The sequence below is a fragment of the Meriones unguiculatus genome, chromosome 14 (assembly GCF_030254825.1).
Source record: "Meriones unguiculatus strain TT.TT164.6M chromosome 14, Bangor_MerUng_6.1, whole genome shotgun sequence".
In the NCBI taxonomy this organism is placed as follows: domain Eukaryota; kingdom Metazoa; phylum Chordata; class Mammalia; order Rodentia; family Muridae; genus Meriones; species Meriones unguiculatus.
The window spans coordinates 7,028,323-7,054,930 of NC_083361.1; the positions used below are offsets into that span (position 1 = coordinate 7,028,323).

A 26,608-nucleotide genomic window follows, 5' to 3' on the forward strand; every position below is an offset into this window, starting at 1 on the left:
ACATACGTAAAACAAAAACACAATCTTTTTTTAAAGAAAAAAAGCAAAAGTATACTTTAGGAAAATGATAGAAATCCACATTCCACTGTCTATCAATAAAGTTTTATTGGCACTCAACGACGGTTCATTCATTTGTGGATTGTTAGTGGCTGCCTTTGCCCTGCAAAGAAAGTCGAATAGCTGCAACAGTGGCAGAAAACAAACAAATAAATAAATAAATAAATAAAATTGGCCGTCTGTATATTTTTAGAAAAAGTTTCCTGCCCCGAGGCTCTAGGCCTTGCACTGACCACTCAACTGGCTGTGAACAAGTTATCTCTGCTCCCAGGACTCAGTTTCCCCTTTTCATGATCCTGGGGGTTGGTTCATGCTAGGAAGCATCAATCTCTTAACTACATCCCCAGTCCCAGGCTGGGGCTGGACCAGTGGTGATGCTCTTTGGACTCAGCCTCCTGAGCTCAGTTTTGTCTTTGGAGAATACAATGAGCATCATGAGCCCATAGAATATGAGAATGAGGGTGTATTGGGGAAAGGGGGGTTTCACTAAGTGGCAGGGCTATGTGATGCCCTTTCTTCTTCTCTCATAAGAAGCACTCATTCCTGGCCAGACAGGAGTTGACCTGATACCCAAGGCCTGAGTTCAGGAGTCACACATCCAAGGACATAGTAAACATTTAACCAGAAGAGCACAGACCAGGGCCAGGGGACCTGTCCTGGGACTTTTACATAGATGCTCCCCACGCTGGAGAGATGGCTCAGGGGTTAAGAGCTCTGGTCCTCTTGTAGGGACCTGGGTTTGCTTCCCAGTGCTCACACCAAATCCAGGTTTGGGGGATCTGACCCTTCTTCTGACTCTACCCTGGCACTGCATGCACGTGATGCACACACACACACACACACACACACACACACACACACACCGAGGTGAAAGACCAGGTGTTAGCATGCTACGTGGTGGGTACAGCTGTCTTTATGAGCTAGAGAACAGAGTCTGGAAGAGCAAGCAGACCTGGATCTGATGGGGGTCGTAGAGCCAGGCTGTGCAGGGCACTCTGGGTAGTCAGAGGTCAGTACCCATGCCTGCCCTCTCACCTAGGTTCCCTTCTAGGTGGGCCATAATACCAGCCAGGCACAGATGTCAGAACGTGGTGGGAAAGGAGCGTTGGGTTCAGGGGGAGGCACCCTCGGCTCGGCGCTCCTAGGCCTCTGCACCCAGCTGGCGATGCCGCTGGAGTCGGAGGAGCTGGCTGCAGCTGGCGGGAGAGACTTTAACGGGGTCTGCTGCCAGGACTGGGGCCGCCTGGTCCTGCCCCTAGCCCCGGGCAGTTGATGGAGTCCAGAGTGGAGCAGGCCGCCACAGGTGAGATGGGGGAAAACTGGCAACAAAGGTCTATTCTTCAGGGTTTAAAAGAGTCTCAGAGCCTGTCCAACTTTCCTTCATTAGATGCTCCGAGATGTTTCCCCTTCCAGGCTGCTGGAGATACGTGGCTGATAAAGGTGCGATTTGAAGAGACTTAATTATGGCCCCGAGACCATGATGTAAACATCTGTGGAGTGTTTGCTTTGCCCTTCCCTGCTCAGCGTGAGCAGGGAAAGCAACCCAGGTGCCAGGGAGGAGGACCTGGTGACCCCAGGCTTTCCTAGAGAAGGAGGAAGCCAGGACCAGAGTTGGGGGTGCATTTCTGCGCTGCCAGCTTTGGGTTCTGCCGTTACAGTCTCTGATCATTCGCCCACAGAAAGCTGGCCTGTGATAGTTGCAGGCATCTCTCATGAAGGCACCAGGCAACCGAGGACATGCTAAGTGCTGGGCAGCACCGCGAAGGGTCTAGGTAGTTTCCCAGGCTGGCCTGACCCTGACACAGGCCCCAGCCCTCTAGGAGGAAGCATCTGGTTCCATAGCTCTCCTGGCCAGCTGGATGACAGCGAGGAAGGCAAGGCTTTGGCCACTCAGTGGCCCCAACCCGGTGTGTACCTCCAAGCCATGTGATGGCCAAAGGGGCTGCCTGGGCCTTTGGGGGGGCTGTGCCTTCTCAGGGGAGGGGACATGACTCCAGTGGGTCAAGGTTCCACTGAGGAAGCAGGTGGAGAGATGCCCAGTGTTTCCTGGTATGTGCCTTCCTCCCATGGTCCCGAAGTAGCCACCCAAATAAAGTCTCCAGTATTAAAAAAACAAGTTCACTTGATCCCTGCACTGCCCCATGCCTGGTGACCAGCAGGACACAGCTAAGCTTCATTTGAAAAGAAGCCCTGCTCAGAGAGAGAGGACAGTTAGAAGTGGGAGGAGATGGTGCGTCCACCCCAGTCCAACACAGGTGCACGTTTATACCTAGTTACACACACCATACACACACACACACACACATACACACGCACACGCATCATACTGCAAACTCATCAAGCCGGGACAGGTGTGTGAGTGCGTGTGTGTGCACCAGTGAAGAGCCAGGACCCCCAGGTTAAAAGAAGAGAAAGGGAAAGTGAGAGAGAGAGGCAGGGAGGCAGTGACCATCTGAGGTCACTTGGGCAGGACCCTGTATGACCTCAGGCAGGTGTTTTCACTGAAGGCCCCACCCACTGGAGGAGCTTCAGGAACCACTTTAGGAAGGACCGTGGCTCAGCCCTCAGCGATGCCCCCCACAGAGGTACAGAGCCTGCCTCCTTCTACAGATGTCCCTTGGCCACTTGTCCCGGCACCCCCACTCTTACCCCACTATGCCTCCACTTGAGACTAGGAAGCCATTTTGGTCCGTGATGAGAAGAGGAAGTCCTGTGGCCCCAAAACAGAAACAGGAACCTGGGAGGGGGATATGGATAGGGAACGGGAAGGGGGCCACACACCCAGCAGATGCAGCCAGAACAGCCCAGCCTCCCCCAGCCCCACACAGAGGGAGGACTGAGCATCTCTGCCAAATCCCGATGCTGTGGTCCTCTGGGCATCCAGATGTGCCATATGAAGGACAGGCTTGCTAAGGGTCCCTCCGAGGCCGTGTTCAATTACCCAGGCTCATCGGTCCCACGGAAAGATGGATGGAACTTTTCTGTCCACCCTCGAGTCTACATATCTGACCCATCATGTTTCCGGCTTCTGAGGATTGCTACCTGGGACCCCACACGGAGCTTTCCTGCACTTACGTCACTACAAGTCCCATCTCCTGAGAAATCCCAACTACCTAGCCCTGGTCTTTCCTTCTGGAATCTTCCATTGACCAGTGAATGGCCCCTCTCAGCTGCTCTGTAGGATGTGGCAGGTCCCTGGCCTCTACCCTTACTGGGCAGCTATACTCAGAATTGTCACGGTCCTTTCACCCCCAGGCCAGAACCGGGAATCTGCCCCATGGGGACCGTTGCCTCACACTCTCCTGGGCCGGGCCCGTCCTCAGCTGGGCTGTAGGGGAGGCAGGAGAACAGCTCTCGTTCAGGGAAGCCATTTGCCTGTTCCTCCTCCTTGGGTTTGGAGGTTCCTGTGGGAAGACACTAGAGGTGGGTGGGCGGGGGCCGAAGCCTAGGGGACAGAGACATATGTCACCAATTTCAGTTCTGCCCCAGCTGGCCTGAGGCAGTTTGGGACTTCCCAGGGTGGAAGGACAGGCTGGAGGACCAGGTCACCTGGTGGCAGGACAGACCCTTGAGTGCCCTCTCTGTACCCTAACTGTCAACAGGGGAGGCAGGGAAGCTCTGGGCTGCCTCCATGAGGTACCCGGGTACCTCGTCTCTCGCTGAGCCCCCAGGACAGCCTTCTAGGACTTCCTGTCACTCAGACCAAGATTACGGCAATAAGATACTTTCTTGGCCAAGTAAGCCCTCAAAATGAAGTCTTTAAAGGTTGCAGATGCCTCAAGGGCTTCTGGGAAAGATTTTCAGTGTGAGAGTGAGGTGTGCCAGAGAGATGACCTGGATGGACCACTCTCCCTCCCCAGACTGAAGGGCAAGGCAGAAGCCATAGGACATGCCACCGACTGCTCCCCAGAGGAGGGACTTGGGGAATGGAGTGGGCAGGTGAGGGAAGCCCCCACCTCGGCCTAGGGCGGTCACCCCCAAAGTCAGCTGGGAAACGGCTTGGCCCGAGGTAGCACACGCGACCGGACCCTGTGCTGGGGAGCTCAGTTGTGAAACTCGCTTCAAACCCCCAAACCACAAAAACGGCCGATTTTCCCAGCTCTGCTCACATTTCTCAGATCAGCCAAGGAGTCTTCATTATTTCCATCCGAAAAAAAAAGCCAGGCCAGCCACCCGCCCTGGGGGGCGAGGGAGGCAAGAAAATTCCGAAGGTGGGGAGGCATGGGTGCCGTGGCAGCCCCCTCGGCATCGGCACCCTGTTCTTACCGGTCTCTTTGCAAATGTGGGGCCTGGAGAAAGGCCAAGGCCTGCTGGAGAAAATAATCTGGAGATCCAAGCAGAAAGATCTAGAAGGGATTTAGGGGTGCCTCACAGTGAACTCTCCAACACCCTTGCAGAAGGAAGATGGCGTCTGGCAGATGCAGGGCCAGAGGCGAAGTGCCGGAACAAGAGCTTGTGTTGGAGAGAAGGTTCCAGGAGCTGGGGCTTTTCTTCCACTCTCTTCACCAAGTGAGGTGGCCTCCTTCTATGAGGACTTTGTTACGGCAGGAAAGCAGACTCTCACCCTGCACGTGAGGGTGTGCTCAGCACGCCCCTGTAAAGGGACCCAGCTCCCTGCTTTTCTAGCTCCACTGTGAGTGATAGCTTAAGCCATCTCCGGAAGGCAGAGGCTGACTTTGGGTATGTATCCTGGGTAATGAAAAGCCTGGAGCCCTCAAAGCTCCGTTCCATCAACAGGGCAGGCAAGGCCCTCCTTAGGAACCTGTAGGCACCTACCCCTGCTTCCTCCCATCCAGCTCCTGGGCCCCAAGTAAAGCTGATTAGACCCTGGTGCCGTCTCTGTACCCCACACTGCGCCTCAACCATGGCATCCCAGAAGCCCTGCCCTTACCACGGCCATGCGTTCAGGGCCCAGCCCCGGCTGTGTTTTCCTTCGGACAGGGACAGATGCCCCGACCTGTGTTCATTTCAGGGGCGAGTCCTCAAACAACACCATAGGCTGTTGCTGTGTGAGCCTGGCCGTGTCTCCCCGAGTGCTAGGCTGGGCTTAATCCTGTCACATCTGAGGGGATTAATGCTGTGCTCCATGTGAACCACACTGCTGGGAAACACTGTCCGAGACTCGATGGAAGTGGAACACAGCACTGTCCCTGAAGGGAAGGTGAGGGGCCACAGAGTCCAGGAGGAGGGAGGCCCCCAGAGAAGCCGGCTGAGGAATCCACCAGCTAATGAGAGGCAATGGGCCTAGGACACAGCAGGAGAAAAAAAAAAAAAAGCATATGCTTGTGTGAGCCTCAGCCCTGTGCAGCTCTTTGGGTACTTCTGCTTGTACGGCTGCACCTGTCAATCCGCACGCCAGTGTCTGTGGCTGAGCCCTGTGTGGCTTCTTCGGGGGCCCCCACTCATCAGTGTCTCAATGAGCTTACACTCCTGTGTGCTCAACCTCTGCCTAGCGTGGACGGCTGGAAGGCAAGACAGCACACCTACGCTTTGAGGGCAGAGCGTAGGGGATCCACGGGGCACTTTTGGGAGGCTGTGGGTGTCCCGAGGAAGGGTCTGGATGACCTGGGCTGTGTGGGAGCGGTCAGGTAGATGGTCGTTACAGTCTCAAGCAGGGGGAATTGCACGTGCAGAGGGAGGCACGAAGGCGTAGAAGCCATGAGTATGAAAGTGGGGTAGAGCCAGGGTGAGAGCCAGACCATAGGCCTGGAGGCGAGAAGGAAGATGGTGGGATAACCTTGAGGACCACGGAAAGGCCGTGTGAGAAGCATGGGCTAGTCAAGTGGCTGCTGGATAGCTGCTCAGAGGAACGGTGCTGTAGGGTCCCTGGATGACACCGGCACAGCCAAGCACCAGCCAGTGGCTTGAGTTGTGCAGACGTGCACAGGCGATGGAGCTTAGTGGCATGTGCAAAGCCTGCAGGCTTCCTGCGTGTCCGTGCCCACGTGTACGCACACGGCCACCACATGTGTTCGTATGCACGTGTGGCTGTGCACATGCCTGCAGGGGGCTCCCTTCAGCTTGGCCCTCGGCCTTCTCCCTCTCCTCACCAGCCTTGGGCCCTGTCTCCCACAGCCTTCACCACGGACATGACAGTGACGGTAAAGTAGACTCCGTGTCGCAACCGTGCTTCCTCTCGAATCCAGGTCCGCCAGAGATTAGCGAGAGCTACGCGTGCACCGGGCGATAACACCCCACCTCTCGCCCCCCCCCCATTTCCTAATCTCTGATTCATTTCCAACTGATAACAGGATGAGGGCCAAGGTGACTAAGAAATAAAATACCCAAGCAGGTCCTCACGAGGCTGAAGCCAGCTGCCTACAGGGGCACCGGCCAGCAGAGACCAGGGAGGCTGAACAGAGGGAGGGGGCGGGTAGAAAGAGAATGCAAGGGGAGAGAAAGGGAGGAGAGCAGGTGGAAGGGTAAGTTGAGAGAAAAGGCTAGAGAGAGATGAGGGTGCAAGAGGGAGGGAAGAGAAGGAGAAAGAACACAGGGAAAAGGGAAGGGGAGAAGAGAGATATGCAAGAGGTGAATAGATGGGGAGACAAAGCCAGAGAGATAAAAGAGGGGCAAGAGGAAGAGGGAGGGAGAACAAGGAAAGAGAAGAAAAGGGAGGCAGAGAGCAAATACAGAGAATAGAAAGGCAGACAATACAGAAAAAGATAGGGGAAATAGAGAGAGACAGAATAGAGAAGGAAGAGAGGCAGAGAGTCAGAGACAAGAGGTGGAGAGAGAATGAGAAACAGGGGCCAGACAGGCGGCAGACACAAAGAAAAGAGGGTCAGGCGATGGGGAAGAAGAGATGGCTGACGGGTGTGTAAATGCAGAGAAGGGTCTCAGGTCAGACTGAGGATTCACTAAAGAGACAGAAAGAAGAGACAGAGCAAGGAAGGTCAGGGGAGCTGGAGAGTGTGTGAAGTGCCATCCGATTATAAACGAAACACCCTAATAACAGAGAGGCAGCAGTACATGCAGAGGCCAAAATGGGGTGGGCGAAACTGGCTGGTTTGGCAGCCTGGACACAGCAGAGGGGTGGCCTTATTGACCTCACCTCTGTGGGCTCAGGTACCAGCTGGGATCAGGGAGTCAGGGCAGGAGTCCTGGAACCCATCCCTGGGTACCTCTCAATGACTCGGGAGGCCAGACCCTCACAACCTCACGAGGCTCAGGGTGGGGCTGGTGGCTCTTGACGGCTAGAAGAGGCTGACCACGGCTGTCTACTGGGCCCACCGAAGCAGGGCTTGGCTAAGGCAGAGGGGACGGAAAAGTTTGTTTGGGAATCTTAGCAGAGTCTAAGCCAGGAGTTCTGTTCTGAAGGCAATAAAGTAGCCCTTACCGTGCAGCGGAAGGGGCAGGGCACCAGGAGAGGCAAGAGCTCCATGCCAGGCTCTGCCGAGAGCTGGGGAGGGAGGGTAGCCAGCCTCCCAGCTGTTCTCTTCCCAGGCCCGGCTTCCCTCTGGCCACAGAGGCCTGAGCATGCTCGGTGATGCTCAGCATTTAGGGGTGAAGAGAAGGGAGCCTTCGCTTATACCAGCCCCCTTCCTAACGTAGATGGAAATGAAAACAGCTGCCGGTCTGAGGGGCACCAGGAGCCAAGAGGACACCCCTGGGCTCCTGAGGAGAGAAAAGGGGAGGTCCCCTAGGCAGCCAGGTCAGACGCTCCATGCTCCCCAAAGGGGAAGATGCCAAGGGGCTCTGAGGGAGGCACACCCTTGGTGCTCAAATCCGCTCAGGAGGAGCGGGCAGTTTTTAGAGGAGATGTGATGGGCGGATGCCAGGAATCATAAGGCCCAGGGTAACGCAGGCCCCAACCAGGTGGCTTTGTGGCACTTTAGTTGGTCCTTCTGTCTTCTCAGGCCACGGAGGAGAGCAGCTGGCTGTGCCTGGCAAGGGGGACTTATGCCTCGGGCCAGGGACCAGAGAAAGTTCCCCCTGTCCCCTCCTGGTTCAGGGAAACCACCCCTCTGATTTTGCCACGCCCACCCCCTGATTTGCCATTCGTGCCCGCCCCATGCCCTGACTACGGACGACCACAGGAAGCGCTGCCCCAGCTCAGTACTTCCCGTTTCTGAAATCTGCCCCCAGCAGCCTGGTAGCCAGGGAAGGCAGACTTCCCGCCGCCTCCACCCCGGGCTCTTCCCACCGGTCACAAGTGGTTTGTTCCTGGGCAGAGGTGACCCTTTTTGCCACAACCACAGATCAGTTATTTATCAGAACAGGAAAGATGGCTCCAGAGATATGTCCTCACCCCGCCCAGGAGGGCCTGACCTGCTCCAACGACCACACTCCCGTTCCCCACATCACACGGGTCCTGCTCACCACATCACACGGAGGGGCGTGGCTGGCGCGTGCCAGTGAGGCTGCGTTGGGAGGGGGGGGTGGAACAGGAGGTCTGGTGGGCAGGTAGGGTGGGAAGTGGGGCCGGAGGGCTTGCGTGAGGCTCTCTGTGTGGCTGGGAGCTGTTGAGGCATCCGGCAACCTTTGGGTCCCTCGAAAACCACCTTTCCCCCAGACCCACTCTCCCGGGGATTCAGCACTTAGCAGTGACCAGTGGGAGAACTGGCCATCAGCGTCCTCCACAGCAACGCCCTCGACACGTGAGCTAACAGCCCTGCTCTCGGGGACATCGTGTGCATTGTGGGATGTTTAGCTACGCTCCTGGCCAAGCCCCACTCAGTGCCAATAATACTTTTCCACCACTAGCTGTCAATCATGATAATCCAAGCTGTCTTTAGACATTGCCAAATGCCCCCTGGGAATGCAGTAGTGTTCAAAGTCAAGAACCATTAACCCCAGGAGCACCAAAAGGCCTTGGTTTTATTTTCTGTCTTATTTTATTTTACTGTTTTGTGTTCTAAAGTCCTGGAGGGAAGAGACTAACTGACAGAGTTTGGGGTTCCTCGTCTGAAGACTCTGGCTGTAGGGACCCCCCTGGGGTTCTGGATGTAACTGTGGCACAGAGCCCGGAACCAGGAAGGGCTGTTGTGAAATGGGGGAGGTTCCATTTGAGGGAAGATTGGGGAGATGTACCGCGGGGCAGAAACGGGGTCACACTGGGGCCACATGGCTCGCAGGGTCTTGAGCCACAAGGAGCAGGAACTCGGAGCTGAACACAGGGACAGGGTGTGTCCTGGACTCCCTGAGGGGGTGAGCTGGAAGTGACTCCTCCCTAAAGCCCTGCAAGAGGACTGCAGGACGAGGGGACTCCAAAGCTGGCCTGGGGCGCTGTGTGAATCCCTTCTTACAACCGTAACGGTACCTTGTAACCATGGACAGGGATGGACTTCAGGGTTACACCTCAGTTCCAACCCTGCAGACACTCCTCCTCCTCCTCTTCTTCTTCCCTTCTTCCCCTCCTCCTCCTCTTCTTTTCCTCCCCCCATTCCTCCTTCTCTTCTTTTTCTTTTCCTGTTGTTGTTTTGAGATGGAGTCTCCTGTAAGTCTTAGCTGGCCTCAAACTCACTTACTTTGTAGTCAAAGATGACCTAGAACGTCTTCTGACTTTCCTGCCTCTACCTCCTAGTTCTGGGAGTGTAGGCATGTACCACCTAAGAGTTAGGGGTGTGGTGAGAACAGATAAACAAATAAACGCAATTGCAGGTAGATTCCAGCAGAAATCAGTGTGTGTTGGTTAAATCTTAACTGTCGACTTGACTGGGCTGAGAGGCGCTTAGAAGGTGTGTGAACACCTCCTGGTGTATCTGAAGGCATCTCTAGAGAGGGCTAAATAAGGGGAAAGACCCAGGCTGAGTGTGTGTACCATCACACAGCAGGGTGGACTGAGAAGGGACAAAGGAAGTGGTCCAAGAACTTCTCAGGAGCTCACAAAACTGCCATCTGTGAGCAGTTCTGCACAACACACACACACACACACAGTCCCTCAGCCTTAGTGGATAGAAACCTTTGAAACCAGGAAATCAGGGGTTAAAGTAAATTCTCCCTTCCTCAAGTTGTTGTCTGACATGTATTTGTCACAATGATTAAAGTCTAACTAGCACACAGTCCTTCGAAACACCCACATCACAAGAGGAAAGAAAAGCTCAGTGGGTTGGATTATGTAAAAACTAATAGGAGTTCAAAGTAGAATTAGGAAACCGAAAAAAAACATCAGGGGAAATTTAATGAGATATAGCACAGAGGTAGGAAAATATGAGAGGTTGAGGCTTGTTTTAGAATAAGAAGGGCCAAGATGCATATAATGTGACCTCTGTGAGGGAGAACCTGGGCTAGAAATAATTCAAGACCTAATCTTTAAGAAAATCTCAGAAGTGGAGGAAAATCTTCACATTGAAGATACACACTGAATCCTAAGAAGGGTCAATGCTTGTCACATGCCTGTAATTCTAGCACTCAGGAGGCGGAGGTCAAAGGATCGTGACCAGCCTGATTTCTCTCAATAGTCATGTAAAATAATTTAAAATGTTTAAAAAGCACTCCATACAACAGTAAAACTAAAGAACATTAAAGACATTTAAAAAAAAATATGAGGGAGAAAGGAAGATCACAGAAGAAAGGTGAAAAAAGCTTATCTTTATTAGCCTGAAAAAGCTTTTCTTCATCAATGCTCTCGGAAGATTAGGGGACGGCAGGTTGGTGGATCATCAAGAAACAGAGAGTTCAGGAAAACCATCTCACACCCTGAACCGAACTGCAGACAGATAATCAAGATGAAGAATGCTGTGCCCTGGGTAGGGGCTTGATGAAAACATGAGTCTTTGGAACGAGTCAAGACTGGCGAGGCAGATGAGGAGTGATCCAGGCTGGCCTGCTGGCGGACAGGTGCTTCACAGAGGGTGGTGCGTTCAATCTTGAAAGTGATGAAAGCCGGCTGGGCAGTGGTGGCACACGCCTTTAATCCCAGCAATTGGGAGGCAGAGGAAGATAGGTTTCTGAGTTCGAGGCCAGCCTGGTCTACAGAGCGAGTTCAGGAACAGCCAGGGCGACACAGAGAAACCCTGTCTTGAAAAACAAAAACAAGCAACTGAGACAAGTGCCTGAGGAGATAAAGCAACAAGAGAACCGTGTCATGCGGGTAGGGTCAAAGGTCAGCCATGGTCAGAGGATAACCCTCCATCTCCTGATTGCAGTCATTCTTTGCCCACATCTCACCTGATCTTTCTTTGCATTCTATTCAAATATTGCCTCTTTCGTATGCCTTCCCGGCCCCTTCGTCTAATGCAACTTGTCAACCCATGAAGTATCTTAAACTCTGTTATTCCCTAGGTCCGCCCCGGAGTGAGGGCGTCTGGGAGAGGGAGCAGGGCCTGAGCCTGCCCAGTGGTCAACATCCTCAGGTGCCCTTACTGAGGGCACCTGTATTAGTTACTTTCCTTGCTGCTGTGACCAAATAAATACACAACAGGAGCCACTGTAGACAAGAGGGAGTTTCCTTGGCTCACAGTCTATGAGACTTCAGTCCCTCGAGGCAAAGAAGGCACGGCAGTTATGGAGGCAAAGAAGGCACGGCAGTTATGGTGGCAAAGAAGGCAGGGCAGTTATGGAGGCAAAGAAGGCATGGCAGTTATGGAGGCAAAGAAGGCATGGCAGTTATGGTGGCTGACCGTGATGGCAGGAGCTTGCAGCGTGGCTTGTTCTTGCAGGATCAAGAGGCAAAGAATTCCATCCAGGTGTCAGATATCACCTTCAAGGTTCACCTCCAGTGGCCTCCTTCTGCCAGCTGGGTCACAGCCCCAAGTGTATAGTCTCCCAAAACAGCACCACCAGTGTTCAAACACATCAGCTGCATTAGACATTTCATATTCAAACCGGATTAGCATTTGGTGTCTCTCTCCACATGTGGACATTGATACACGTGGGTCCCTCTTCCAGCCACGGCTGTAGACAGGGAAGAACAACATGGGCTGGATAGAATAACGGTGACAATAAGATAAAATGCAGTCGCATCTTGATGATTATGATGACGGTGACGCCACTGCATCCTGGAACTCGCCATGTAGACCAGGGTGGCAACAAACTCACAGAGATCCCTTTGCCTTACTTCCTGAGTGTAGGGATTAAAGATGTGAGCCTCCATGCCCAGCCTGGTGAACCTATTAAAAGTTGAAAACCTAATACTTATATCAGGAACCTAATACCTACGTGACTGGTATTGAGGGTGAGGAGGCTTCGGGGTGTTATTGGGGTTACATGAGAACCCTAATACGGATAAAGTCCCCGCAATGTCGTCAGTGGTCTCATAAGCCCAGAGCCTGCAGGCTTGTTATCACTTTACGGTGAACCAGGAAAGCCCTCAGCACATGCCAGCAGAGGCCAACCCTGTGCTCTGCATTTCCAAGGCTCCAGAACTGTGGGCCAAACCGAAACGTTTGCTCAGTCACTTTGGGGATAAGGTCTCCCTCAGCTGCCCAGGCTGTCTTCAGACTTGAAGCCCTCTTGCTCCACCTCCTCACACAGCTCAAATCACGGGAGTGTACTACCGTGCCTTAGCTTACACTTTGTAAAGTCTTTAAGTTATAAACCACCCAATCTCGGCCCGTTTTTGTTATGGCGGTACAAAGCAGACGAAGCGGAGAATGCGCTGGGTACTTCCACCCTACCAGGCTTCATAGCTTAAGAATCCAGAGCAGCAGAGACTGTCAATTCTCTCTTTGTAATCCCGGGGCTGCCCAGGAACTGTGTTCTGCTGCAGCCGCTGCCCCTGCCTGGCACCACAAGAGAAAATCCTACCAAGCACCCGAGAAAAGGTCCATGTCCTAGATTTGAAGTATGGTTTCTATTCAATGCATATCCCTTTTGCAATACCATAAAGAAGAGCAAAAATAGTACAGCCAGCTACATTCGGTTGTGAGTCTGGGACTCTGTATGTATGCCTGAGCACCTGAGGTTCACGGACCCTTCTAGCCCACATTGCATAGAAACCCCCCGGCCAGGCTTCCAACCCTGCCGATAACCGGAAAGCTATACCGTCACCTCCGTGATTGTCTTAGTTGAGGTCACTGTTGCTGTGCTGAAACCCCGGGACCCAAGAAACCTGGGAAGGAAAGAGCTTATTTGGCTCATACTTGCACAGCAGCATTCATCGTCAAAGGAAGGCGAAGCAGGGACTTAAAAAGGGCTGGAACCTGGAGGCAGGAGCTGATACAGAGGCCATGGAGGGATGCTACTTACTGGCTTGCTCCTCGTGGCTTGCTCAGGCTGCTTTGGAATAGAACCAGGTTGTGCCAGCTTGCTCAGGCTGCTTTGGAATAGAACCAGGATGGCACCACCCAAAATGGGCTGAGCCCTCCACTATCAATCATTAATTAAGAAAATGCCAGATGTTTCGGTAGTGTATGCCTTTAATCCCAGCACTCAGGGAGGCAGAGGCAGGTGGAGCTGTGTGAGTTTGAGGCCAGCCTGGTCTACAAAGTGAGTCCAGGACAGCCAAGGCTACACAGAGAAACCTTGTCTCGGAAAACAATGAAACAGAAAAGAAAATGCCCTATGAGCCAGGGGTGGTGGCATACATCTTTAATCCCAGCACTCAGGAAGCAGAGGCAGGCGAATCTCTGTGAGTTAGAAGCCAGCCTGGTCTACAAATCAAGTTCCAAGACAGCCATGGCTGTTGCACAGGGAAATCCTGTTTCAAAAAACAAAAAAACAACAAGAAAGAAAATGCCCTTTGGGCATGCCTACAGCCCCATCTCACAGAGGCATTTCCTCAAAGAAGCCTCCCTCCTCTCTGATGGCTCTAGCTTATGTCAAGTTGACATAAAAGCAGCCATTGCAGTGATGAAAGCACCACAGGCCTTCCACAGGGCCTAGGTTCAAAGCCTAATGTACGGGAAAGAGAGCTCAAGCCTGGCTCTGTGCAGGTCTTGATGTGGGACTGAGGGTAGATGTCCTGCTGGGGCAGGATCCGGCAAAGGGTACCATCAGAGGTTGTCAGCGTAAGAAGTCCCCAGAGGCTCCAGATGTCAGGCTTTTCCTGGATGCCGTGGGAACCCAGGGAGCCCTTGAGAAAAGAAACCACAGGGTGAAGCTCTGTGTCCCACCTCTGGGTGAGAAAGCCCAGGCGCTGGCAGAGAGAGGCTGGCTTCCCCATGGACCAACGGCAGCAGAGACAGGCACAAGTGAGCCTGGCCAGTAGTCCCCGGCAGGCAGCTTGAGCGTGGGCTTTTGGGTCAGCCCCAGGGAGTCCAGCTGTGGAGGCCTGCGGCATTTCTCAGAGGCTCTGCATAGGGTTCCTGACAGAGAGTGACTAAGGCCCTGTTCAGGAGCAGCCGCCCCCACACCCGGAAGGAATGGCAGGCGGACACTTGCATGGCACCGGGGGCCACTTCCTAGTTTCATCTTGTCCTCTCTGGGAGTATGACTCCTGCCCAGTCGGCTGGCTCTCCAGACTCTGGGAGGGCCAGAGCTAGAGATGGAGGTTGGAACTTGCACCTAGTCAGGAGGAGTCAGGGGCCAGGCACAGCCAAAGTAGGCAGGATGACCTGTGCCAGACCAGGCATGGGACCCTCCAGAGAGAAGGTGTCTGTACTGTTCTCTGAGGTGCTTCTTTCCAAGCTCCCCCATCCCCCACCGCACCAGGAAGGAGTGGGTGTGGGGATTGTGCCTCTCAGAAGTCGGCAGCTTTTTCGTTTTCTTTCCCAGGTTATCAGGTGGCTTCCATCTCCACCGCCGTGGATGCCAGACAGAAGGCCCTAGTGAGCAGTGGCCAGGGCTCACGGTTGCGACTCAGCATGCAGTGAGGAACCAAGAGCAAAGGCAGGAGCCATCGCACCCCTGAACTCACTGCCTGCGATCAAGCCGAGGGCAGCACTAGTTAGACCAAGTGGGTTCATGGCGACAAAGAAAGGAAAAACCCAGTGCCGGGGTGGGGTGGCGCACAACTTCGGCCCAGGCACTCCCAAGACAGATGCAGGTGGCTGTCTGTGATTTTGAGGACAGCTTGGTCTGCACAGGGAGTTCCAGGATGGTCAGGCATGCACCTCCACACCTGCCTCTGCCTCGCCCTTCGCACCCTGCCCCCTGCCCAACCCACCTCCCAGGAAGGTGTGGCAGCCTGGATGCTGGGAATCCCACTGCCCACTGCCTGTGACCTCCTGGAAGAGCCCTCAGGCCTGTGAAAAGCCAGCTGCTCCCAGGAGCCCACACAAGCCCTCACCTGCTCTCCCCGCCCCACCTTTTCCAGCTAATTCCCCGAATGGCCCCCAGCAGGTCCACAGCTCAGTGGCGCCCGGGGCTCTTTGAGTTAGCAGGGTCTAGCCAGCCCCAGGGTGGAATGTCAAGAAGTGAGTCAGAGGCCCCCAGGGCCTCCATCTCCAAGATGGGCCCTTTGCCCCCATCAGCTCAAGGTTCAAGGATCTGAGGTCTGGGACAGGCCTTCCAGTATCTCGGGACCGATGGTGGATCTCGCTCCGACCAGAGGTGTCTCCTGTAGGAGAGAGAGGTAGGTCATTTGTTCTGGGCACAGATATGGAGACCCCCACTCCCATCTGAAGTCTTACGTGCCAAGCCAAAGGGACAGCAGACCCCCTGGTCCAACCAAGAAGGAGTAAGTGAGGTGTTCTGTGCCCACTCAGATTCCAGGGCGTAGAGCTCTCGTTTGGCCCTTGGGGAGGTCCCCAAGCCCAGACAAAGCTTCTGCTTCCCACCAAGCACGGAAGCCTGACCCCTCCCTGCCTGCCTCCTCCAGGCTTGCAATTTCCTCCATTACCCTCCGTATTTCTCCCTCAGTCCTGGCCCTTCCGGAGCTCCAGTGTGGCCAAGGGGAAGTTTGGGAATGGCTGGGGATGAGGAGGGGCCGTGTGGCCCCGGGGCTTTTGTGAGTCCATCAAGCTGGCTCTGTAGTTTGCGTTCAACAAGAGGCACAGAGCACTCTGTGTGTCTGTCGGCGAGGTCAGCGTGGCATGTGTCTGTGGGCTGTGTTGGGGTGGTATGTATGGTGTGTGTTTGTGTGACAGCTGGGGGCTGTGTCCACGTGGCGTTTAAGCGCTGTGTGCACGCACCCTGTGTATCTGTGTTACATCCATGGGCTACATCTGTATGGTGCGTGTGCTCTGGGGAGGGAGGAGCACACGGTTGTGTGAGTATTGGGGTTCTCTGAGCTATGCCTGTGTGGTTGTGTGCTCCATCTGTGTTCCCATGTAGCTATGTGTGGGGTGACACACGGGCTGTACCGGTGTGTCGTGTGTGCTCCGTGCATGTGATGTGTGCCTGCCTGTGTGTTGTGTGGCGTTTGTGGCTATGTGTCATTACTGGGTTGTGTGATGCCTCTAGATTGTGTCTATACAGTGTAGCTGTGATACAAGTGTTTGCTTCTGTGTGGCAGGCACGTGTCCCTGGCCCTGGGAGAACAGGGCCCCCATGAGTGCTAGGGAACGCAGTGTGTTTTGCTGAACCTGGGCCACCCAGGAGCTCCAGGCCCCAGTAACCATGAGAAACAGAAAACCTGGGTTCTCTCGGAGGGGGGCCTACCCTCCAGGCCTCATGGGGTCCAGCTCAGGACTCTGATCCCCACATTCTCCTTCCCAACAGATGTTGTTTAGACTCCAAGGTGGGAAACTAGGGGATGGTATCTCTCTTCATGGGGCCAGGTGGGGCTCCGGGTACTAACAGGGACAGAGAAGCTGACGGTAGACCCGCCATGGCCACGGTCCCACTTCTGAACTTGCTCTTGTTGGGGGAGGGGGGTCACTTACAGTGGGATGTTAAGGAGTCCACCCAAGCTCCAAGTCTATCCCAGCCCCCGGGCTGGAGGAGCCAACTCCCGTCTCAACCCTGGCTCCCCAGTGGGTAGACTAGGCATCCCAGATGTCAGAGTTGGTCCATCTGCATGCTGTGCACAAAGCACTCTAAGCCAGAACCCCATGGCAAGGTGGCTTAGGTTATTCCTATCTGACTGACCCCAGTCCTAGCTAGAGAGGCCACCCATGTTCTCGGAGAGACCAGAAGACTGCCAGAGGGGTGGCCAAAGGCACGGCCAAGTCCATGGCGTAGGATGCAGGCTTCAAAACAGACAGCTTTTCAAACCTGGTTGTATATGCCTGTGATCCCAGCTGCTCTGGAACCGAGGAAGAAAGTTTGCATACTCAGGGCCTTCTGGGTAATTGAGTGAAATCTTGTCTCAGCGCAAAAAGTAAAAGGAGAGCTAGAGTGTGGCTCAGTGGTAGAGCCCCTGCCTAGAATCCCCCAGTGAGGGGCTGTGGGTGTGGCTCAGTGGTAGAGCCCCTGCCTAGAATCCCCAGTGAGGGGCTGGGGTGTGGCTCAGTGGTAGAGCCCCTGCCTAGACTCCCCCAGTGAGGGGCTGGGGTGTGGCTCAGAGGTAGAGCATCTGCCTAGAATCCCCCAGTGAGGGGCTGGGAGCATTGTCCAATGGAAGAATACTTGCTTAGCATATATGAGACATTAAGTTCCATCCCCAGGCCTGCAAAACAAAACAAAGCAGGCAAACAAAAAACCACGAGTTCCCACAGTTGGGCCCTTCTGCACTCCCCACTGACCTCTGGGCCTCCTGCACACATAATCATCTGCCTATCTTCCACCCAGCCTGGCCTGCTGTCTCTTTGCCCCTGATGGTTTCCCTAGGGAAGCAGACCAGCAAAGCCTGGGCAGGGCAAGCAGGTCTCTGCGGTGAGTCAGGACTTTGACAATACGCCTAGAGGTGAAACTCAAGGCATGGACATTAAGGAAGAAGCTAGAGTCCCGAGATTCTGGGGTCAGGCCCATGAGGACAACCATCCTTGCCTTTCCCGATTACACCCGTCTCTATGCCCGTAGCCCCCTCGGGAGCACGTTCCCCACTGAACGCTCACCCACATCTTCCATGTTAATAGACAGCTTCTCACACCTCTCCCCTGTTCCTCTTCTCTGCCCTTCCTCCTCTGCTTCTCCTCTTCCTCTCCTGGGAGGGGAAGTTTCTCTCTGTTGGAGTCTGGGCCCTTGTTCCTCCCGGTAGCAGATGATCTCAGACCTGAGACAGAGAGGGGCTGAGGTCCTAGGTGGGACTTGCAGAGTCCCCCAGAGAACAGAAGGCATCTCCTCTGAGGAGCCAGGTAAGGGTCACGTGGTCTTGCCGTCCCTCAGTCTCAGGTCAGTGGTGTCTTCCACGGAGCTCTGGAGTTGCAATTGGAGTGGTCAGAAGAGTGGGTTCCTGGCATCCCAGCAGAGCCACAGTGTGAGAAGATCTCTCAAGCAGAGCCGGAAGAGAGGGCGGGACAGGAGCCGACACATCAGTGCCCCTACCAGCTAGGGCACAGGGCATACGACCCCAGGGAGCACAAGGGGGGCCGTTGAGTAGCCCCTTTCTCTGTCCATGTCCACGCTTGATCTCAGGCTGGCAGGTTGGACTTGGTGCTGGGAAGGACCGTCTGGATTAGCAAGAAAATATCTCCCCATCCCCAGGGCTTTGAGGACTGGCCCGAATGGCGACTGTATGGTACCTCCCTCTACACCCCACTTCAACCAGACCATGCTGAGACCCAGAATCCAAGCCCAAGGCACAGAAGTTGGACACTACTAGGTAGCTTTGGGGACACTGGAGATGTTGGAAACAACGCAGGAAGCTACCCTGAGGCTGGAGTTCCCACAGTTCCTCAGCCTCAGAGGGCTTTTCAAATCTCTATTCATGGCCTCCCTGGGCCCTGGAGCTGCACGGGGCCTGCACACAGAGCCTCCGCCTATAGGGTCAGACTATGCATCAGCCCCTTGTCTGAAGGAAGGGGAAGAGACTGGGCGTGCAGGGACAGATAGCCACACACCCTCCTTCCTCTTGAAGCCTGGGCCAGAGCCAGGGGCCAGCCCCTCACCCACCCCAGAAACCAAGGCAAGGATTGGTGGAAAGACCAATAGGTTCAGGGGTCACCATGTGTGGCCAGGTCACAGGTCAGAGATTTGCTGACAGTAGTCTGGAAGTTATTGATCTAAGGGGGGGAGGTGACAGAACTCTGACCCCCGCCAAGGACTGTGGGCAAGGCTGGTGGTCAGCAAGCTGGATTCCTTGCAGCCTGCTCCGAGCAGGGCCGAGCACCTGGCGCTTCTGGAGTCCCTCCCATGGCCCCAGGTCTCTCGGCAGCAGGAACAAATGATGGTGCCACAGATGATGTCGTGGTCATCCTTGAACTGACGCACCGGCATGCTGGCCAGGGGACAACAGGGACCAGAGGTCATGTGCTCCAGCTTCTACGGCTCACAGGTTTGAGACAACTGAAGAACTGACGGAATTGCGAAGCCCCGACTTGCTGGGCGCGCTGACGCACACCTTTAATCTGAGCACTTGCGAGGAAGAGGCAGGTGGATGGTTATGAGTTCGAGGCCATGTGGTCTACATAGTGAGTTCCAGACCAGCCAAGGGCTGCATAGAGAGACCCTGCCTCCAAAGATAAAGAAGGAGGAGGAGGAGGACAATGACGATGATGATGACAGCTGAGGAGAAGGAGGACGAGGCAGCACCTCACCCCCAGCAGGGAGCCGCAGGCTGCCTCAGTGGCTCTCCCAACCCTCACAGCGACTGCCTTAGTTCTCAGTCCAGCTCACTGGACTGCAGGAGGAATTCCTGCTCTCCCCCCCCCCCCCGCCCCATCGGCTGCAGTGGGTAGATCTGGAGAAGGCTCCCTGCTCTGACCAGAGAAACCCCAGTCATGACTGCACACTGCAGCTGTCCCTCAATCTTCCCGCTCCAGTACACCCACCAGTCCAGATGGAGCCGAAGAGGCAGGTGGGAAAACACTGCCTCCCCAGATAAAGTCGCCCCAGGGGTCCCTCTCCACCTACCTACAAGAGCCTGGGGAGAGAGAATGTGGATGTAGATGATGTGTGCATGTTCTCTTTGTGTGTGTGTGTGTGTGTGTGTGTGTGCATGTAAATGTTCATATGCACAAGCATCTCGGCACCCAGTGCACTTGATGTGTGTGCGTGGGATATTTATGTATGTGTGTTGGCGTGCATCAAATGTGTGTGCGTGTGTATTTGTGTGTACACACATGCATTTGTGGGAACATCTGAGTACATCTGCCTGCACTGGCGTGTGTTTGGCTCCTGTCCAAGTCTGGGACGGCCTCCTTCAAGGCTCTGACTGGAGAAACACTGGAGTTGTCCCTTGCAATGGCTTGGCCCTGACTTAGAAACTTACCGGTCCCTATAGTCCTGGCCTTGGCCAGCGCTTCTGGAGCTAAAGGCTACTGACCAGTACTTGCCAGCTGGCAACATGACCAGAGGGCATCTCTGTCCACTGGGAGGACATGTGGTGGCCCCTGGCTCAAAGCAGACCCAGGCTGGAGGTCACCAACACTAAGGCACATGAGCCCTCTTGGGTCTTCAGCTTGGAGACAGCCAGTCCCTGGTTGGAACTTCCTCCTGGCAGTGACACCTACTGGGCACGAGCGGTACTGCAGACTGACTCTCCTAGCCCTTGTCAAGACAGACCGGCTACCTTCTTAGGAGCAAGGTCCCACCCTACAGCGAACAAAAGCTGGAGTTTGTCTTGGGGTCCTCCCAGAAGCCTCTGGGGTTCCCTCATGTCCTTTCAGAGCTCCCCCCACCCCGACACACACACACATTGGAGGTTCATGGTTCCTTACCTCTCTCCTCACATAAGAGTTTTATGCTCTTCAAAGACATTTCTCTGAAAGTGTTTTCACATCTCTAGGCTACTTTCAGCTGCATACATCTCCATCAGACCATCCTGTCCGAATGATGAAATAGATGTCTAATGCTCATGGGTAGAGTGTTTACCCAGAATCCAACACTGAAGGGCTGTAAGTTGATAGAGCACTTGCCTAGCATGGGTAAGGCCCTGGGTTCAATACCTCAGTATTAACAGAATAAAATAAAATAAAAGTAAGTGAGATATCTAGTGTTTCAAACACCCATCAAGGAGGGAAAAGAAAAACAGTGTGACGAGAAAGAGCAGTGATGGGGTATGCTGTTCAGAGGAACGGTCAGAGCCAGCCTCGTCCTTGAGGGAGTGAGGGCCTGGGTTCTGAGAATTTATGAGGGAAGAACTTCCCAGGTAGAGAGAACAGCCAGTACGAAGGCCCTGAGGCAGAACAGAGCCGACTTGAGGAGCAGCGTGGCTGCTGCCAAGTGGGTGACAGGGAGGAGAGCGAGGCTGCGGGAGAGTGAGGTTGAGTCTTTGGGCTTACTTAAGTGGAGGTCATAGAGGTTTGAGAGGTGAGGCAGACCACCCCTGCCCTGACTAGGGAAGCCCTGGCTATACAACTGAGGTGTCTGTCTAGGGTTTCAGCTGCTTTTTATCTATTGAAGTTAGGGCTGGTCCTGTGCGACCCTCCGGCCACGGCGTCCTCTCTTTGCAGCCTCCACCTGTTCCACACAGGGCAGACACTCCAGCCAGAATGTTCCAGCTTTGTGTAGAGGGTCTGGCTCCTGAGGGGGACCTGGTGAGAAGAAAATGATGTGACCCAAAGCTCTGTCTCCCGAGCCACCAAACACAGCTACCGAGTCCCACAGTAGCCTGGGCTACTGTCTGACTGTCAAGGTAGACCTGGGTAAGAACAAGGCCGAGGATGCACCCTTATTTCACTGAGGCTGGCAGGAAGGGGAGGCACGGGTGGAGAGCTCACCCAGAGGTGCTGCAGAAGGTCCCCTTCTGAAGCAGGACACCGGGGCGCCTCAGCCTGGTCTGTGGGAGCAAGGTAGCTTCTATAGCCTGTCTTTGTGGCTAAGATGGCAACAGCCCACCTCAGCTTGCGACCTAGACACTGCAACGCGCCAGACTGGGAAGTGCCCTGTACCCCTAGGATAGGAATACGGAGTTCTAGCTCCTTTGCGGAAGGAGGAGGGAGGGAGCTTTCTTCGGTCTCATGGGCTCCTGGTGACACCTAGTGGCCAGCATTTTCTTTTGGACAGTCTGCCCCCATTTCCCAAGCTTGTTTCTCTCTTCTGGGGTCATCCGCCAAAAGCAAGGGCACCCCTGCCCGAGGGCTCTACCCACAGACCTATTCCCACGGCCCGCCACTCTGCTCCCACGTGCTCACTCCCACACCTTCTTTCACGGTTCATCCCTCCCACGCACGCACACACTCAGTGATGGCTCGTGGGGCCCACAGCAAGGGTGTCTCCGGGCCCTCTGGGCAGAGGGTCTTTTCAGGCACCCTACCAGGCTAGTAGCACCTCTCTGCTCCCAGCCAGCTGTGCCTTACAAAGAGTACTCTTTGTGACTTGCTAGCCCATAGAGAAAGAAGAACCAATGGCTGCCCTGGACCCACCCACCCCCGTCCCATATCCCCCCACTGGGGTTCATCTGCTGGCAAAACCAGAGTCAGAGCAAAGCCAAGACAAGGGCAAGAAGATAGCTAAGCCAAGGTAGGAAAGAGGACCACAGCTGACCAGAAGCCTACAGGGACTCAACCCAAGAGCCGGCCTGCGGGGATGACAGCCCTCTCCTGACTCAGGCCAGGCTCAGGAGCCAAGAGGCAGCCTTTCTCGGAGCCACAGCCAAGCTGCCTGCGTCACCGAGAACTGGAGGAAAGGCCTGGTAGCCAAAGGGTGCCCAGAGCCCTGCCAACTGAGGAATGGGACAAGCAGGGCCAGTTACACATGGCAGCACCGGGGATCTGAAGCTTCAAGCTCAGCTGACCTAAGGCATCTTCCTGTGTCTATATCACCCGGAAAGGAAGGGGTCTGTCGTGTGGCCCTTTTCTCAGCCAGAAGCCCCAAAGCTGGAGCCAGTGGGGGCGTGCTGCTGCAGAGGAAGGGGATGGCGCGCTGCTTCTCCGCCTGTGAGAGGAAAGGTGCTCAGTTCCACTCCCTGAACCTTCCCCGGACCCAGGTGGCCCTCAGCACTGCAGGCCCAGGCCTGCGGACTTGGAGGTAGCACCTCCTTCTGGGAAGTGTTTGCGGTCCCACAGCACAGTGCAAAGCAGGATGGGAAGGAATAGGGTCTCTGATGGCACAAGCGGGGCGTTTCTGAGGAAAGGATGATGGGTAGGGGTAGTCACAGCCTTTTCCTACCCCCACTCATGGTGCCCCGGGGACCACTTGGGAACAGGAAATTTAGGCTCCCCAGAGAACTGGCCTGAAACTGTAAATTCCTACAGAATTCCCCCTCCCCCCCCCCATGGGATTTAAGGTACCCCTGCCTCCTGCTCACCTTTTCCTATTAGGATTAGGGCTGCTGTTTCCTGGTGGGTATTTTCAGATAGAGAGAGCCCATAATCATAATCCACCCAAGGGAACTAGGGGAAAGGCTCCGGGTAGGCCACGTTGCCCAGAACCCTGCCAACTGAGGCACCTGCCAGGCTCCCCCTCCAAATCTTGCAGAAGAGGGAGGCGGCAGGAAGGCAAGATTTCAAGTGGCTCCCTCAAAGGATCCCAGGTACTTAACCCTGTCTACTTCGGGCCCGCTGCCCCTCCAGGTCTGGATGCACTTCTGGTGGGGGAGGGGGACACAGGGAAGGAGGAGGAAGAAGCCTTCAAGAAAGAAAACAAAATTGAACAGAGCCGTTCTCCCAACTTTGCCACTAACAGTTAGCATGCCTTTCAGGAGGCAGACTGAGGCAGAATCGTGAGGCTGCAGAGAGGAAGGAAAGCCCCTGGCTGAAGCATGGATGAAAAGCACGTGAGGGGAGCTGCTGGGGAGCAGGGGGAACCCAGAGACAGGTGGGGGAAGGGCAGATCAGAATCCTCCCCTCCCCAAGAGAAGGACAGCAGGGCAGAGGGAGCCACACCAGGGCAAAGGTGGGGCGCAGTTCCAAAGGAACTGCCAAGGAAAAGGCACTTGGAGTGGCTGAAAGCGGGGGGGAGCTGCCGTTTAGGGAGGGGCCACAGACAGAGCAGGAGGAGGTGTGGGAGGCCTTGCTTGGAGGAGAAATGAGGGCAGCAGATCTGACATGGGGGGTGGGGGTGGGGGGTGCTGCCCCTCCCCCAACCACTGCATGAGGGAAACAAGTGAGTCAGAGACCCTGAACCACGGTGTGCTCCTCCCACCGAGCGCCCTGAAACCAAGAGAGAGAGCATGCTGTGCTTTGTCCCTGTTCTACTGTACAGAAAAAAAAAAATGCCTGAGGCTGGTTAACTTACAAAGAACAGAGGTTTCTGCGGTCCGTGGTGCTAGAAACTGAGGAGTCCCGCTATCAAGGCGGTGGCACCTGGTGAGGACGCTCTTTGCCACCTTACGTTGTGGCGGAAGGCTGTGCGAATGAAGTCAGAGAGACCGCGTTCTCACCACAAAGGCACTCCTGCCGAAGCCCGCTCATAGCCAGGTGCAGAGGTGCAGACCTGAAACCCCAGCACTCCAGAGACCCAGGCGAAAGCAATGGGGGTTTAAGGCTAGCCTGAGCTACATAGTGAGAGCCTGCATCAAGATAGATAGATGATAGATAGATAGATAGATGGATGGATGGATGGATGGATGGATGGATGGATGGATGGATGGATAGATAGAGCGAGCACGGGCTTGGGAGATGGCTCAGCTGGTAAGATTCTTATCATACAAGAGTGAGGACCTCAGCTTGGACGCCCGGAACCCACGTAAAACTGGTCACAGTAGCACACACCTAGAATCCCTGTGCTCTTCCTTCAAAACTGGAGACTGAGCAAGAGTCTCCGGAGGCCCACGGGCCAGCTAGCTGCAAACAAGGGACCCTGTCTCAAACAAGGAGGGAGAAGAGGACAGTGCCCGAGCCGGTCACTAGTCTGCGCATGCGTGCACGGTAGCAAGAGCACGCCGCGCTCAGCGCACGCTCGCGTTTTCCTTCCGTAAAAGAGAGAGCAGTGTGCCTGACTGCGGCCAGCATAGGGCAGGGAAGGGGAGAGAAGGGGAGGGAAGAGTGTTCCCCTTGCTTGTTTTCCTTTTGCAGAGCTGGGCATGGAACAGGGGCCTTGTGCACATTTGGCAAGCACCCGCTACTGAGCGGCACCACCCTCTTCTCGGGTTCTTGCCTGTGGAGCCATGGGCAGCAGGTGAAGGTGTCCCCTGCCTACATAAAGAAGGACCCCGGGCAGCGGGGAGGTTAGCTAGGAAAGCAACCCTGTGCTCAGACACTGCCCACCAAACCATCAGCTTTAGGGAAGCTGGGAGTGAGCTCTGAAGTGGGGTCCAAAGTGGAGATGGCGGGCCTAGAATGTACCCCAAGCAGAGGAAAGAGAGCCCCCCAAAAGGCAGTGCTGGGTAGATGGAGCATGGGGGCATGAGAGCAGGCAGAGGGTCAGGTCCAGGGTGGCTTGGGCTGGAAGGACTGGACAGGAGTGATTCTGGGGTGGTGGAAACACTGTAGGGCGCTGATGCTCTTTGACCCACGTGAAGGCTTCCCCCTGAGACTACGAAACCATCAGGCCCTATTCAGGCCCATGAGGCTGGCCACACCCAACCGCTGGCAGGCCTGTCCATCCAACTGGCAGGGCCACCATGAGTGGACTCAGGGGAGAATGAGTCAAAGGACCCCAGGGACATATCACAATGCCTACCAGAGATTCAACTCACCACTTAACCATTTGACCTTGGCCTCCTTCTCTCACCTCTCCATCTTTCTGCTTTCCCCCTCTGAAATGAGCAGACTGCAGCTCCCAGGTCCCTCACAGATCTGGCTAAGTCATGCCCTCCTTCCTGGCAGGGTCCGGGCTTGGCCAGGTGGCCTAGGCCCTATCTTTCACATTTTACCGTTCAGATGAAATAGCCTTCGACCAGTGTCATCACTGGGAAAGCTTTAGGCAGAGAGATCCTCTGTGATTCACAGAGAAAGGGGGCCAGACTCAGACCTTTTTCCAACAGAGATATTGAACCAGCCTTCTGGAGTTTTGGGTGCCTTTCTTTAAAAAGTTGGGGTGTGGCCACCCCTACACCCCAACTCCCGGGATGACTCCAGCTCATGACTGGAAAAGACTGCCTGCTTCAGGACCCCACAGACCTACACACTCTGTCTGTCTGCGTTTTGGTTTTTGAGATTGGGTCTTGAAACGTAGCACGGGCTAGCCTCAAACTCTCTACCCGGGATTACAAGCACGCACCGTGGCTCCGGACTCCAACAAAGAGAGGCTTAACCTCTCACAACCTCCGTCCCTTTTCTCTTTTTGCGTTAGAAACATTTGTTTGGGGTGAACACCTACATTCCTTTCATTTCTGCTCCCAAATTTGACCTTTCTTCAAGCGTCAGAAAAGCCTGTTTGGCTCTCAGCCCTGCGGTGCCCATCCCTCTGCCGTGGAGGCCCAGTTGGGCCACCCGCGCCTTTCCCATGTCCCCTGTAGGCGGGAGTCTGAGCCCACGGGCCTGCAGAGCCCCTGTCAGAGCTCCACCGTGGGTCTGGCAGGGCTGTTCCACTAAGCTGTGAGAAAGGCCCAGGCCCATCAGATAAGGCTGGGGCGCCCCCGCAGCCAGTGCCACCGTGTGGCCTCCTGGTCTCCCAGCCTTGCCTCGGGGCAGGTGTGCTGTGCGGAATGAATCTAGCTAGCAGGTCGCTGGGGTTTCACTATGAGTTTCCTGACCCCGGCCAGCACCCACGGCCCCCACAGGGCCCCCTCTGCACCTTCCAGGCCAGGAGGCAAACACTAACTGAGGCTGCAGCATGCAGACAACTAGGGGATTTCAGGGTGACCTTCACTACCTCTAGGGGTCTTGGGAGAAGCTAGGGTCTAGGGTGCTGGGGAGCTGAG

At 55.1% G+C, this 26,608-nt stretch overlaps 1 long non-coding RNA gene across 1 annotated transcript; it reads right to left on the minus strand.

Moving 5' to 3' along the window:
* Positions 1–10,567: 10,567 nt before the first annotated feature.
* LOC132647134 (uncharacterized) lies at positions 10,568–19,188 on the minus strand. The gene is made up of 2 exons (XR_009585420.1): positions 17,817–19,188; positions 10,568–15,436 (listed from the first exon to the last, which is right to left on the minus strand). It is a non-coding gene; the product is annotated as an uncharacterized LOC132647134 (long non-coding RNA).
* Positions 19,189–26,608: the final 7,420 nt, after the last annotated feature.